The 14,208-nt window shown below is 55.4% G+C and overlaps 1 protein-coding gene across 2 annotated transcripts in view; it reads left to right on the top strand.

The window, feature by feature from the left end:
* Window positions 1-4,397: 4,397 nt before the first annotated feature.
* The window catches only part of SHANK2 (SH3 and multiple ankyrin repeat domains 2), a 554,292-nt gene continuing 544,481 nt past the window's right edge, over window positions 4,398-14,208 (top strand). Inside the window, exon 1 of one of the 2 annotated variants that reach the window (XM_043924118.1) lies at window positions 4,398-4,785. The gene's annotated coding sequence lies outside the window, so the exon portion shown is untranslated. Of the gene's footprint in view, window positions 5,185-14,208 lie in introns of both variants that reach the window. The other variant, XM_043924122.1, reaches the window with a different exon arrangement.

A 14,208-nucleotide genomic window follows, 5' to 3' on the forward strand; every position in this document is an offset into this window, starting at 1 on the left:
CTCATTATATTTGTCTTGGTACTTATTTTTCCCTTTAGTTCTGTTGATTCCAAGAATGTCATTGGTTTCTATTTCCAACTGCTTATTGTTCATAAACAGAAAAGTTACAAGTTTCCTATCGTCCCCTTACTAAACTCTTTCATGAGCTTTCAGTTTATTTCCTTAGATTTTTCATCTAGAAAATCATGGCACCTCCCCAAATGGTAAGTTTCCCTCCCTTTTCAAATAGGTATATTTGTTATTTCATTCCCTTATCCCATTGCATTGGCAAACGCTCCTAGAGAAATACTAAGTGCTGGTTATGTTAGCAAGCTCTCATATCTTATTCCTGAATCAAATGAAAGTGATTCAGTGTTTAACACTGAACATCACCCTGGTTTTAGCTTGATATTTAAAACAGGACAATATCAAAACAGTCTCAAACAATTCATTTTTGTTTACTAAGAAGTTTTGTTTGATCAAACATATCTCCTAATAGATTTCCTTAGAGTGAAACCTTCCAGCCACATGGGAATAAACCTCACTTAATCATATTGTGTTGTTTCTCCAGAACCCTGCTGCATTCCGTCTGTAGATAATTTAAAAGGTTTTGCCTAAGTTGCCTGCTTGCCGAGCAAACCCCAAGAGTCTCTGAGCCGGTTACAGGGGGACCTTCCGACAGGCTTCATTTCCCAGTAACAGCCTCCGGCAGCTCCAGCTGTTGTGCGTGGGGCCAGTCCCCTTCTCCTTCAGGGGACCTTCCCTGGCCTCCTGCTGCCTCCGGGGGGATCTCAACTGTCCCTTTGGGCTTCACCTTCAGGGACACCTCACGGGATCACAGACAGAGTTCACTTTGTTTGGGGTTTCCCCTGAAAGCTTTTTCTGGGAGAAGGACTTAGATGAGAGATGCTGTATTTGAGAGTGGGTACCTGGAATCAGTAGTGAGGGCATCAAGATAGGGAGACACAGAAGAAGAACCCCCAAATAAAGGGGTTTTGTTGAGGTCTCTGCCGTAAGCATGGGAGGCCCCAATGGCACCTCTTAGAGGCCTCAGCGTCCCCGGCAGGACTGGTCACTCTCCGGGGAAGGCAGAGACTCTCCACCTCCAATCTCCCAGGATGCTTCCGGGAAGGCTGAGCACCGCCCCCTCACCCCCAGGGCCATGTAACTCCTGCAAGCTTCAGGCCGCTCCGGTGCCTGCAGGAGGCCAGGCAAATGTGCTACAGCAGAAAGCAGGAAGACGCAGGCCTGGAGGAAAGCCTTTGTCCCCTTGCCCGTGGCTCCCCCATCCTCCAGTCCAGCAGGAAAAGCTTCTGACCAGCCTCTCTCACCATCGCAGGTTCCAAGGGGAGCCAATTCCTCCTGGGTGCCTGGCACGTGAGCAGCCCTGACTCTCTGTTCAGACATCAGTCCCAGGAGCCTTTTCAAAACAAGTCCATGGAAAACAACTTCGTGGAAAATTAAAGGAGAGTAATAAAACTCCTAGTTGAGATACAGAGGGTTGCATGGGAGGCATGTTGGCAGGGGAGTTAAGGGATGTGCAAGATCTGGATATATACTTATAGTATCGTGTTGTGTGACCCAGCTAGAAATTGTCATGAAATTACAAAGAAAGGAATGAGTGGTCCAATATTTGATGTGGGGGGAACATGAGGAAAGTAGATCTCTTGTTATAGTGGAAAACACAGGGAAGAAAATTGCAGAAGTGTGGGAGTCTAGCAGGGATGGGGGAATGGGGAAATCGCGCTGGCTGGAGCACCTGCCTTTACCTGGCTCTGCCTGCGTCTTCTCCGTGAGTCCCATAACTTCTTGGCCCCTAGTTTAAGCTGGAGGGTTCAGCTAGTTCCTTCTCACCTGGGCAGCCTAAGACCTCTTCTCTGAAGAAGGATGCTGGCCTGCAACATCCCAAAGCCAGGAACTTCTCCAAGCGAGGGACAGACCAGGCCTGCTGCTGAATGCAATGAGCATCTGGGTTAATCAAAGCCACAAAATATTTATAATGTTTTTCCCCGGACAGAGGAGCTGGGTGATTTCGCATCTCTTCACGGTACGATGCCCCAGTTTCTAGTTCTCTGTAAAGCAGTTACTCTTTCTGGGAAATCCTGGCCTGCCTCATGCTCAGGGGTACAACCCAGAAATATGGTGACTGAGAGTCAGATGCTTCACGTTTTACAGGGAAAAAAGAAGCGCTCAGAGGTGGAAAATGTCGCATCTTCCATTCACACATCATCAGACGTGTTGGGGGTGGGGGTGGGGTCCAGGAAAAGACAGCTTCCAGAAACAAAAACAGACAGTCCTGACACCAAAAAGAGACAGAATGACTTCCCTTTTCCTACCCTGAGATGGAGCTAAGGTGCTCTGAGACGTGACCATGCTGGGTCCACCAGAAAGAAGACCGCTTTGATCCGGGATGTCTAGGGGGCAAACCACTGGCAGGCCCCGGCTCTCCAGGGCTGAGGGTGCCCCCGACGTGTTCCCGGGGCACTGAGGAGTGAGGAAACGCACCACTGCATGGTTTTTGGGTCCCCAGTCTTCTCACAAGAGAAGCCTGGAAGGACGTTGTCTCATCCATGCAGGGCTGAACTGGATACTGAAATGGACACAGAGAAACTGGGACGAAACTGTCCTTAAAATGCCAGAAGATGTGGCTCACACAGAGCCCTCTTGTCAGGCAACAAACAGATCAGAAGGGCTGGAGGGGGTGGCCGACAGGTGCCCGGTGGGGTGGACAGGCGGGTGGAGGCCTGGGCCCCCAGGGAAGTGTTTCTTCAACACAGATGGGTTCTGGCGGTGACCCCCTCTGTGATAACAGCCACTTCCTCTGCCATCTGCAGGGTGGTTCTAGAAATCTGGACAGGAGCTTTTAGGGGCCAGGAATCTGATTGGGGGGAGTGATATTGTAGGAACTTGAGTTATAGTTGTAGGGCAAAAACGCCGTTTAAAATATTTATTTTATTTTATGTTGAAGGGTTTCCCAGGTGGTGCTAACGGTAAAGAACTTGCCTACCAGCGCAGGAGACTCAAGAGACACAGGTTTGATCCCTAGGTCTGGAAGATGCCTTTGAGTAGGAAATGGCAACCCACTCCAGTATTTTCGCCTGGGAAATCCCGTTGGCAGGAGAGCTTAGTGGGCTACAGTCTGTGGGGCCTGCAGAGAGTCAGACACAACTGAGCGGCTAACACACCGAGTTGATTAAGTTGGGTTAGTTTCACGTGTACATGAAAGTGATACAGTGCTACACATACATGGATCTATTCTTTTTCAAATTCTTTTGCCACATAATTATTACAGAATACTTATCAGAGTTCCCTGTGCTACACAGCAGGTCCTTGTTATCTATTTTAAATACAGTAGTGGCAAACACCAGAAACATGTTTTATTTGGGATCTGGGGGGGACGGGTGGAAGAAAGCCCTCCCCCCACCCCCTCACCCCCTCAGCCCCTGTAAACCACTTCCCAGAAGACCCACCACTGAGGAACCCAGAGAACAGAAGGTTCTGCCAACCACCGCCCCCCACCCCATGCCCGTCCCCTGCTTCCAGGTGGAAAACACTCCACCGCCAGGATCCTGCCAGGCCTTCATTCTTCCCGTTTGAAGGATCATTATTATTGGATTGATTGCCTTCTTTATTCATTCAGTAAATATTTTATTAGATCTCATGCTTAAGGGCACAGAGGAGAGAAAGGAGTTTGCATCCGGCAGCTGCCCTAAAGGACTGCCAGTATTTTACCCCCATGTGTCCTGAACTATCAGGCCCTAAACACAACTTTTTTTTTTTTTTTTTTAATCTAAGTGCTTTTAAAGACTTCTTTGAAATGTGGGACAATTACGCAAGCAGGAAAAAAAAAGATATCTAGAGCAAATATTTAACTTTGCCTTAGGTATGTTGAAGTCACTGGCCCATGCAGATCTCTCAGGCATGTCCTATAAAATTGACTTAAAATATATATATACACGTATATATTCTTCACGGGGAGACGTGCATTGAGGCTTTGTATAGGGGAAGGCTTGCTGAACGTCACAGCCCAGACTCTGGTGTTTGCCAACCACCCACCGCCCTCGCCCCAGACGCGCACGCTTTGGCGGCCGGAAATGCTTTCTCTTGGCAGAATTCTGGCAATCTCAGGACCCAGAAACCTCCCTGGCGTCCTCAGAGACAGGTGGAGTGACCAGTGAATTATCAGAGTCTTGAGAAAAGTTATAAGCCGATGGCTCTGACCCCCCAGGTTGGGAGGAGTAAAGCCACCTTCCCAGCTCGGAGCGGGGAGCGGGGGGCGGGGGGGGGGCAGGGGCTTAGGACACCCGCCTTGGGGTTTTGGCAAACCCAGCGCTGCCGGGGTCCTGGATAATCACAGAATTCCCCGGAGGGTGCCTCCTTTGAGCCGCGGGCTTTAATTCCCCGAGCCGGAATGGCTGGAAGGGCCGCGGGCCGAGGCGCGGGTCGGCCCGCCCGGAACGGAGGCGCCCATCCAGGCGGGCGGCGGCGCGCTGCCCAGGCACAAAGTTTGCATCTGCCCCGCAAACCCTCGGAGGTGCGGGCGGTTCTGCATTTCCGAGCCCTGTAAACAGAAAACGCTCCCGAGCCGGAGCCGGCCGAGCAGAAGGAACCGGGCTTTACAAAATCCAGGGACGTTCAGGTCCGCTGGCTTTCACCGGTTGGGGGGGGCGGCGAGCCACGCAGCCCGGGGCGGGGCGGGGCGGCGGGCGGAGGCGGCCCCGGGCGCCCGCCGGCCCCCGGTTGCTACAACAGACCCCGCACGCCGCGGCCGAGTCGCCACCGCGGGCTGCAGCTGGACAGGGCCAGGTGGGGACGGGCCGACTGACCTCGGCGGGGCGGGAGGAGACCCCGGGAGAGGGGCGCACGTGAGTCTCGGGCCGCGCGCGTCCTTTGGCGCCAAGGGGACCCCTCCCCCACCCTCGCTGGCCCCGACCGCTCGCGGCCGGCCGGGGGAGGGGCTGTCCGGCAGCCCTGGCCCGGAGCCCCCAACCCGGCTTCCGTGCGGGGCGGGGCCGCGGCGTCCCCCCACCCCCCCTACCCGGACACCTGAGCGGCAGCGGCGGCGGCGGCGGCGGCTCCCGCGCTCCGGCCAGCCGAGGCTCGGCGTAGCTCCGGAGCCCGCGGCCGAGCCCGGAGAGCGCAGACGCCCGCCCTTCCCTGGGGGCTCCGACCCGCCCGGACTCCCGGAGCCGCGCCCCGAGCCAGGTGAGGCGGAGGCGGCGGGGGGTGGGGTGGGGGCGTCGCGGGGCGCTGCGGTTGCAGGGTGGGGGTGGCGGGGGCACCGTGTGCGGCCGCGAAGGACAGTGGCTGGTCCCTTGGGAGCCCGGCCGTGGGGATAGCTGCCCTTTGGGTGCTTCTGGCTTCCAGGAGCACCAGCCACTGGGTAAGCGCGGTCCTGGACTCACAGAGGCTGAGGGTGGGGGGTTGGGAAAGGGTCCTTTGAGTCCTGGTGGGACTCACTTCTCTATAGAGACATCCCCACCCAGCCGCCCCCACCGTTTCGTTCGGGACTAGGGGTCGATTTAAACTGCTTTGGAAGCGGCGTGGGGGCAGAGCGCAGGAGCACCCTCTTCGTCCCCCGCGCCCATGAACCCCCTTCACCTCTAGCGCCTCCCCTTGGGGCACCGCAGATGTACCTACCTCCGCCTCTTGCCCGGGGTCTCCTTGCCTTAGGTCGCCGCCCACTGGCGCGGGTACCTGGGCCCGCCTGCCCGGCTGTGGAACTGGCACGGGGCCGCCAGAGGGCGCGCGGGGGGCGGGGACCCGTGCCGCGGTCGCAAGGTCCCCGGAGACCCTGCGTCGGCTACCCCGGCCCCGCACCGGCTCCCAGAGCCCCCATCCAGGTGCGCGCGGCTGGAGCAGCGGGCTCGGCGAGGCCGGGGCCGGTGCACCTGGCGCAGGCCCGGGAGTCGTGGATGGACCCCGGGACCCCTGGGGTCGAGCAGAACCCCCGCCAGATGCCTGGCCTCTGCCCGCCGCGCGCCCCAGCCGGGTTGGGGGGCCCGACTGAGGCAGGTGAGTGGCCCCCCTTGCTCCGCCGTCGCCGCCCGTGAATTATGCAGGAGGCTGGCACCGGCGCGCTCGAGTTGCTCAAGTTTCCCTGGCAACTTTCGCCCGGGCATCCCTCCCCGGCTGCCGGGCAGCTCCGCCCGCGCAGCGCCGTGGCCCTGGCGCCTCCGCAAGGTGTCCGGGGCGCGGGGGGCGCCTGGAGACCGCGACCGCGCACTCGCCGCCTGAGTTGGGGCCGCTGGATTTTGCGAGCAGGTATGATCCTGGTGGAGGGTCTTGCGGCCTCTGACCGGAGGGTGGGGGGCCGAGGTGGACCTGGCCCCAGTGTTCGGAAGGTGCCGGGGACGGGGTGGACCTCGCCGCCGGAGTTCGGAGGCTGCTGGACCGCGGCGCGCCTCCTCCCGCGCCTAGGTGCGCCCACACGGCACGGGATGGGAGGGTGGGCGCGTTGGAGAGGTCAGTGTTTCCGTGGGGCTGGGGGCGTCCGAAGGGGGCGAGGCCGCTTCTGGTGACGGTGGGCTTTCAGGCGGAGGTTTTAAAGCGACCCTGGGCGGCTAGATCTGAGAAGTCGCTTGGGCCCCCAGATGGGAGCTCAGCCCGGGGTACCTGGGGGCCCCGGTGGGCGGCAGCTATGGGCACGGTCCCAGGGATCCTCAGAGACCTTCCGAAAATAAAGTGGTTCCCATGTGGAAGTTCGAGGTAGTAAATTGGATAGTTTCGTGACCTCTTTTTGTTTGAAACTCAAGTTCCAAGCTTAATGAGGTCAACCTGCTAATTAAATTAAGCACCAAGAAGCAGGGAGGTAATTTCGGAAGTCGTCCGCGGAGGGATGGCTGCGGCTCGGTCTCTGCCTGGGACTTGCCCTCGGCTCGGCCGACTCGGCCTCAGGGAGAGCCCGTGGGTGCTGGGTCCCGCCTCCATCCCAGTGTCGGTGGCCGCGCTCAGTAATCCTTCCTGACCACCTGATCCGCGCTTGGGGGGCTTCAGGATGTCCTGAAGAGCCCCCGGAGGTGGCTGCTTTTGGAGACCTGAGTTTTCAAACCACTTGTCTGCAATAACAAAGATGCTATTTGATGAAAAGGTTGCACATCTGTGTGCCTGGAACTTTGTACCCACTGAGGGCTTGGCAGTGATTAAATGGGGAAGGTCAATGTGGCTGTTCAGTCACTAAATCATGTCTGACTCTGTGTCCCCATGGCCTGCAGCACACCAGGCTTTGCTGTCCTCCACTGTCTTCTGGGTGTGTGTGTGTGTGTGTGTGTGTGTGTGTGTGTGTGTGTGTGTGTGTGTGTGTGTGTGTGTGTGCGCGCCACTGTCTTCTGGGGGTGTGTGTGTGTGTGCGTGTGCCACTGTCTTCTGGGGGGTGTGTGTGTGTGAGTCGCTTATTTGTGTCCGACTCTTTGTGACCCCATGGACTATAGCCCGCCAGGGTCCTCTGTCCATCGGGATTCTCCAGGCAAGACTCTTTGCGATCCCACAGACTGTTTCTGTTCATGGAATTCTCCAGGCAAGAATACTGGAGTGGATTGCCCTTCCCTTCTCCAGGGGAACTTCCCAACCCAGGATTAGAACCCTGGTCTCCTGCATTGCAGGCAGATCTTTACCATTTGAGCTACAGGGAACTCTACTATTTTCTGGAGTTTGCTCAAATTCTTGTCCGGTTGAGTCAGTGATGTTATCTAACCACCTCATCCTCTGCCACTGCCTTGCCCTAAGGGGGATTTAGAAGTGGTAGCATGGACCTTTGCCCAGGAAGTCACAGTATCCTTGAGGAGGCCAGAGGACGACCCTGTCTTAATAGGAATTAGGCCACTTTGCAAGTGGCTGGATGTAAAACTCCTGGGGCGCAGGCTTCTCCTGGAAGCCGGTTCCATTATTGTGCAGGGGAATTTCTGCTTTTCCAAGAAGAAAGAATTGACTGGAAAGCTGGTGCTTCTTTGGGCTCCCTTGGAAGAGGCTGTAATTCTTCTGGAATCAAAAGGAGTCCTTGACGAATGAAGTGATTTTACCTATAAAGGTGCTTGCCTGTGGGCGCTGTTGACAGCACTTGGCTGCTCCGAACAAATTAGATCCCTCTGGGGGATGGGGGAGGGAAGGGAATCTTTCTGCCTCCTGGCTCCCAGCACAATTGCTTTAGAAAGCCCTATTCATATGCACGTGTGATTCCCAGAGGTTTTCCTTCTTTCGTTTTTCTGAAGTGCTTGGGGCTGTGGGCACACCCCGCTTACTGGCATCTAGGGGTCACTGTGGGCAGGTGATTTGGTCCAAGCCTCTGGGGGACCCCGTGTAGGAGAAGCCCTGGACTGTGGGGTCAGGTATGAGGCGTGCCACCAGGAGGAGGAGGAAGGCACTCCAAGATAGCGCTGCATTTTGTATTTCATCAGTGATGGGGAAAAGGAGGGAAGAAAAAGCTTGAAATAAGAAAAAGGTGCGGGGAGTTGACCAGCGTGCAGGAAAACAGTAGTCACACTGACTTTTATGGAAAAATGATTCTTTATCTTACGCCCTCTATTTCCAGATGGTAGAGTCCTGGCGTCCTTGTCACCTCGGGTGAGTGCAGGAGGCTTTTCCAAAGTGGGGCTCAGCTTGGGAGGTGCTGAGGGAATTGCGGGGCGCCTTCGGTGTGGACCCCAGCCCCTGGTTGCTGAGCTCCGATCCCCAGGTTTCCAGCTCCTCCTGGCAAACCCAAGGCCAGCTTGGCGACATGCTTTCAGACCTGGAGTCAGTCGCTGCTCCTGGCGTCGGGGGTGGACGGAGTGTGTGGCTGGAAAAGCCTGGGGAAAAGTACCAGCACAGTCTCCCTGCGCCTCACACTGTCCCGAGCCCCAGGGAGGGAACATTTAGGATCTTCCAAGTCACCCCCGGGGCCAGTTTATTGAATCCTCTGCTTTGTGGGAAGCACTAGATTGAGGAGGAAAACACCCCAAACAAAGGTCCGATTGTTTTAGTCTTGGAAGCCCCCTCGCCCTCACCTGGGACTGTCTGGGTGAAGGGCTCAGAGCCAGGCCAGGGGACCCTTGTGACCTGGCCTTGACCCGCCCACCCGGATAAGGGGCTGGGCATTCATTCAGAGGTGGTCTAGGTTATACTGCCTTTTCTCTGTGTCTTGCAGACATGAGCCCATCAAATAGTCATCTGGGGGCCTGGAGCTGGGCGCAGGGGGCCGCCCCAGAGGTTCCAGGCTGGAGGGGAGATGTGAGGGGTCGTACAGTTAGTGCTGGCGGCACAGGAGCTGTGATGGAGGTGACTGTCGGGTGCTGTAGGGCGCAGAAAGTGTCCCCAGCCCAGTCTGGGAAAGGAAGGCGAGGGGGATCCAAGAACACCTGGACGAGGCCCGGGGTGTCAGATCATGTCGCTGGGATGCCCTGGGACCTGGCAGGAATGTTCTGGTTCTTATTCTGGCCGTTTCTTCCCTTCTGCCCACCTGGCTGTAGGTGACCTCATCCAAGTTTCCTGAAACTCCAGGAAGAGAAGGACTTCCCTGGTGGCCCAGTGGATAAGACTCCACTCTTCGCTGAAGGGATGCAGGTTCAGTCCCTGGTTGGGGAGCTAAGATGCCGCATGCCTCGGGGCCCAATATCTGGAACATAAAGCAGAAACAGTATTGTGTCGTCAGTCATTAAGTCGTGTCCCACCCCGTGGACTGCAGCACGCCAGGCCTCCCTGTCCCGCACTGCCTCCCAGAGTTTGCTCAAACTCATGTCCATCAAGTCGGTGAAGCTATCCAACCTTCTCATCCTCTGTCGTCCCCTTCTCCTCCTGCCCTCAATCTTGCCCAGCCTAAGGGTCTTTTCCAATGAGCTGGCTCTTCCCATCCGGTGGCCTAAGTATTAGAATTTCAGCTTCAGCATTGTAACCAATTCAATAAAGTTTTAAAAAAATGGTCCACATCAAAAAAAAAAAAAAAAAACCCTCCATAAAGAGATTGGTGCAACCGGTTATTCCCATTTTACAGATCAGGAGCCTGAAGCCCAGAGGAGTGAAGCCACTTGCCCCAGACCACCCGGCAAGGGAATATGGGAGCTGGGGTTGCACCAGGCAGCCTAGAAGAGCCCAGCCCTAAGCCCCCACACTGCACACGTCACCCAGAGGGAAAGCTCATCCCATTAGAAGTTTATTTTTCTTGTTCCTATGGTGTGAGAAAAACTGTAGCCAGCAAGTGAAAACCAGAGTTTCTGATCACACTTCCTGATGTGATAGACCTTTTTATTTTTTCTTTGAAAGCAGATACAAGAAATGCTTTGAAGGGGCTCAAAATGTTGCTGTCACTGGCTCCCGTGGTCATTCTGAAGTGGGTCTCTGGGCGGCAAGGATGCATCCAGCACAGGCCTGGCCACCAGTGAAGGGGCTTCCAGTCTTGGTGGAAGGGGAAGGGAGCCCGCTTCCCCACCTGGGCCGGCTCGGGGCCAGTGCGCTGGGTCAGAGCTGACGGATGTGCCCCGGGATGGGCCAGCTGAGGCTCCTGTCACCTCCTGGGGAGGGGGTAGTGGCAGAAGCCAGTGCAGCGAGGGGCGGGACAGGGCTTGGAAACAGTCCTGGGGAGGTTTCCAGAATGCTTCCTTTGACTCTCAGGACTGAATGGAAGCCACAGGCTCCAGAGGTCAAAGCTGCCGAGTTCCTCCGTCCCTTCCTTCCTCTCCCTCCCACCTCTCTCTCCCCCTTCCGTCCTTCCTTCCTTTGCAAAGGGTGTCGAGCTTGGTCTGGGGAGTAAACACTGACATTTGGAAAGGAACTGTTCCCTAACTTTAACCATATCTCTGCAGCCTAAAGTGTGACTTGATACCCACCTTTTCCTGACCGGTAACTGAGGGCCTATAGGGGATGTTCTTTGCTAGTCTCCTTTCCTGAATTTATACCCCCTGCTTCCTTCCCCGAGGCATTTTACCCTGATATCATAGACTTATTTTTGTTGTTCAGTCACTAACTTGTATCCAACTCTCTGCAACCCCATGGACTGCAGCATGCCAAGCTTCCCTGTCCTTTGCCATTTCCGAGTTTGTTCAGATTCATGTCCATTGAGTAAATGATGCTGACTGTCTCATCCTATGCACCCCTCTTCTCCTTGCCTTCAATCTTTCCCAGCATCAGGGTCTTTTCCAGTGAGTCGGCTCTTTGCATCAGGTGGCCAAAGTATTGGAGCTTCAGCTTCAGCATCAGTCCTTCCAATGAATATTCAAGGTTGATTTCCTTTAGGACTGACTGGTTTGATCTCCCTGTTGTCCAAGGGACTCCCACGAGTCCCCTCCAGCTTATGGGTCTTTATGCTTGTTGGTCTCTTATTAACTGATCAAGCGTAGTTCTCTGCAAGGAAAATATCCATACATTGACTTTAAAATCCTGTGACCTCAAGCTACTAAGTATTAAAAGAAAAAAAAAATCCCTTTTGGATTGAGAAAGCCCTGCGATCAAGCAATGTAAGTACATTGCAGATTTTTAGAAATGGAAAATGTTCCTGGAAATGCCTCTCTTAGCGATCAGGAGGTGGGTGTTTCAGGTGCTTGAATTAAAGCCTTTGTTTGGGGTTTGGGAGTCTGCTCCCCGCAAGATTCAGTGAGGGCTGGAAGGCCCTTGGCAGGTAAAAGATGGGAGGGGCTGCTGGGGAAAGGGGGGTGTCCCAGGCCTTGCTGTGACAGGGTGATTTCGGGGAAGACTGATTCTCTTTAGACTGGGCCCCTTGGAAAGTGTTCCACTTTGGAGCCCCCGCAGGGGAGGAGAAGACTCAGCCCAGCCCTCCCGGTTCTGGCGGGTGGTTCCCCCAGGGATGGGGTGACACCTGGGTGACCGAAGCGGCACGGGATACCACCTGCTGCTCCGCGCGGGCCAGGCCCCGTGGACAGGGAGTCCTGCCCCAAACTGTGCTCACTCAGGGCTCCACCCAGGTCAGGGCTCATCGTCCCGGCCAGGTGGGGAGCGGCTCCCCCCGGGACCCTTCCCGGGGCTCTCAGGGGCCCGTGGTGTGGCTAGAGCCTGGCGAAGGGCAGGTCGGAGCTGCAGGACCGTGGCCCTCCAGACTGGGTCTCAGGAGGGGCCCAGGGAGAGGGTCACACCTGCTGGGGCCCAGCTTGGAGGAGGGAAGCAAGCCCTGGAATCTTCCTGGGAATTCTGGGCCCCCTGCCCTGCGGAGGAGGCAGGCTGGGTGAGTGGTGGAGGGGTGCTTCTGCCCCCGCTGGACCGCGCCCCTCAAAGCCCTGGGCACAGCGGCTCGTTTCTCGGGATTTTCCTGATCCCTGCCCCCATCACCCTGGACGGGGGTCTGGCAAACTATTGCATTGGCCTGTGCTGCGTGGGGGACCCGTCACCAGGCAGGCAGGTCGCCAGGAAAGGACCAGGTCTTGCTTCTCTGTTGCCCAGGGTTGGGAGGGCACCGGTTCAGAGTAGCCCTTGTCACATGGCTGGATGGCATCAGTGGGTCCAGACTTCCCCTCCCACCTGGGTGTTCAGCTCCCAGGCAGACCACTGGCCCGCTCTTTCTTGGCCTCACCCTGAGGGTTCAGACCAGAGGACAGTCTGGCCGCTCCCTGCCACCCGCCTCCAGGATGCCGGGTCGTGGCAGGTGGCTCGTGGATTTACATCCACCCGGACGACCGCCGGGGTGCTCACAAAGCTGGCGCCTGGGGAAGGGGGGTAACCTTCAGCTGTGGTTAAATGGTTTTGTTGTTGAACCTGGAGTCCAGGTGAAGCTGGGGGTGGAATTCCTGAAGACGGCTGTGGTGAGCCTGGTGTGTGTGGTTAATGATTCTCCAGACATGGGGTGGTAATTGGCACGCTCTGGGTTTCCAAGGGTTTCAAGGCTTCTTGGCTTTCCGTAGGGAAATGGTCCAAAACCGCGTCGGGGGGCTGCCTGGCGTGGGTGTGTCCTGATTCTTCGGGGTCCTTCTGGGCATGTCTTGGGCCGGTGAGTAACGGCAGAGGTGTCTGGATTCTGCTGTCTCTTCATCAGCCTGTTTCTGATGAGGGTCTTTGGGTTGAGGGGGGTGGACACCCACTCAGGCCAGGGTCAGGGGTGTGTTAGGGGATCCAGGCTGTCACTGCAGGGCCAGACGGGCTCCCAGAGTCGTCTTTCCCTCCGTCTCTCTTCCTTGGTGGCCCATCTTGATGACTTTACGTTGTGAAAAGCAGGGATATATGTGTACCTATGGCTGATTCACATTGAGGTTTGACAGAAAGCAACAACATTCTGTAAGCAATTATCCTTCAATAAATAAATAAAAAAAAAATCAGGGTAACAGTGAGTGTGTGAGCCCGCAGGGCTCCACGTGTGGACACAACCCGTCCTTGATGCAGTCCCGAGAAGTGGGCACTTATGTCCTCACGCCCATTCTCTGGGGAAGTAAACCAAGGAAGAGGGAGCCAACCTGGCTGCCAGGACCTGGGCCAGGCAGCCGTCCACTCCATGGTGCAGAATTAGGGACCCTCCCTTCCCTCGACTCTACACATGGACATCACCAGATGGTCAGTGTGGAATCAGATTGATTATATTCTTTGTAGCCGAAGATGGAGAAGCTCTATACAGTCAGCAAAAACAAGACCTGGAACTGACTGTGGCTCAGATCATCAGCTCTTTATTGCAAAATTCAGGCTCAAATTGAAAAAAGTAAAGAAAACCACTAGGCCATTCAGCTATGACCTAAATCAAATCCCTTATGATTATACAGTGCAGGTGATGGATAGATTCAAGGGACTCGATCTGGTAGACAGAGTGCCTGAAGAACTATGGATAGAGGTTTGTGACATCATATAGGAGGTGATGACCAAAACCATCCCCAAGCAAAAGAAATGCAAGAAGACAAAGTGGTTGTCTGAGCAGGCCTTCAAATAGCTAAGAAAAGAAGAGCAGTGAAAAAGCAAAGGAGAAAGGGAAAGGTATACCTAAGTGAATGCAGAGTTCCAGAGAATAGCAAGGAGAAATAAGAAAGTCTTCTTAAGTGACCAGTGCAAAGAAATAAAGGAAAACAATAGAATGGGGAAGACTAGAGATTTCTTTAAGAAAACTGGAGATACCAAGGGAACATTTCATGCAAAGATGGGCACAATAAAGGACAGAAATGCTATGGACCTAACAGAAGCAGAAGATATTAAGAAGAGGTGGCAAGAATACACAGAAGAGCTATACAAAAAAGCTCTTAATGACCCAGATGACCATAATGGTGCAGTCACTCACCTAGAGCGAGACATCCGGGAGTGTGAAGTCACGTGGGCTGTAGGAAGCATCACTATGAA

This window comes from Cervus elaphus, chromosome 2 (assembly GCF_910594005.1).
Source record: "Cervus elaphus chromosome 2, mCerEla1.1, whole genome shotgun sequence".
In the NCBI taxonomy this organism is placed as follows: domain Eukaryota; kingdom Metazoa; phylum Chordata; class Mammalia; order Artiodactyla; family Cervidae; genus Cervus; species Cervus elaphus.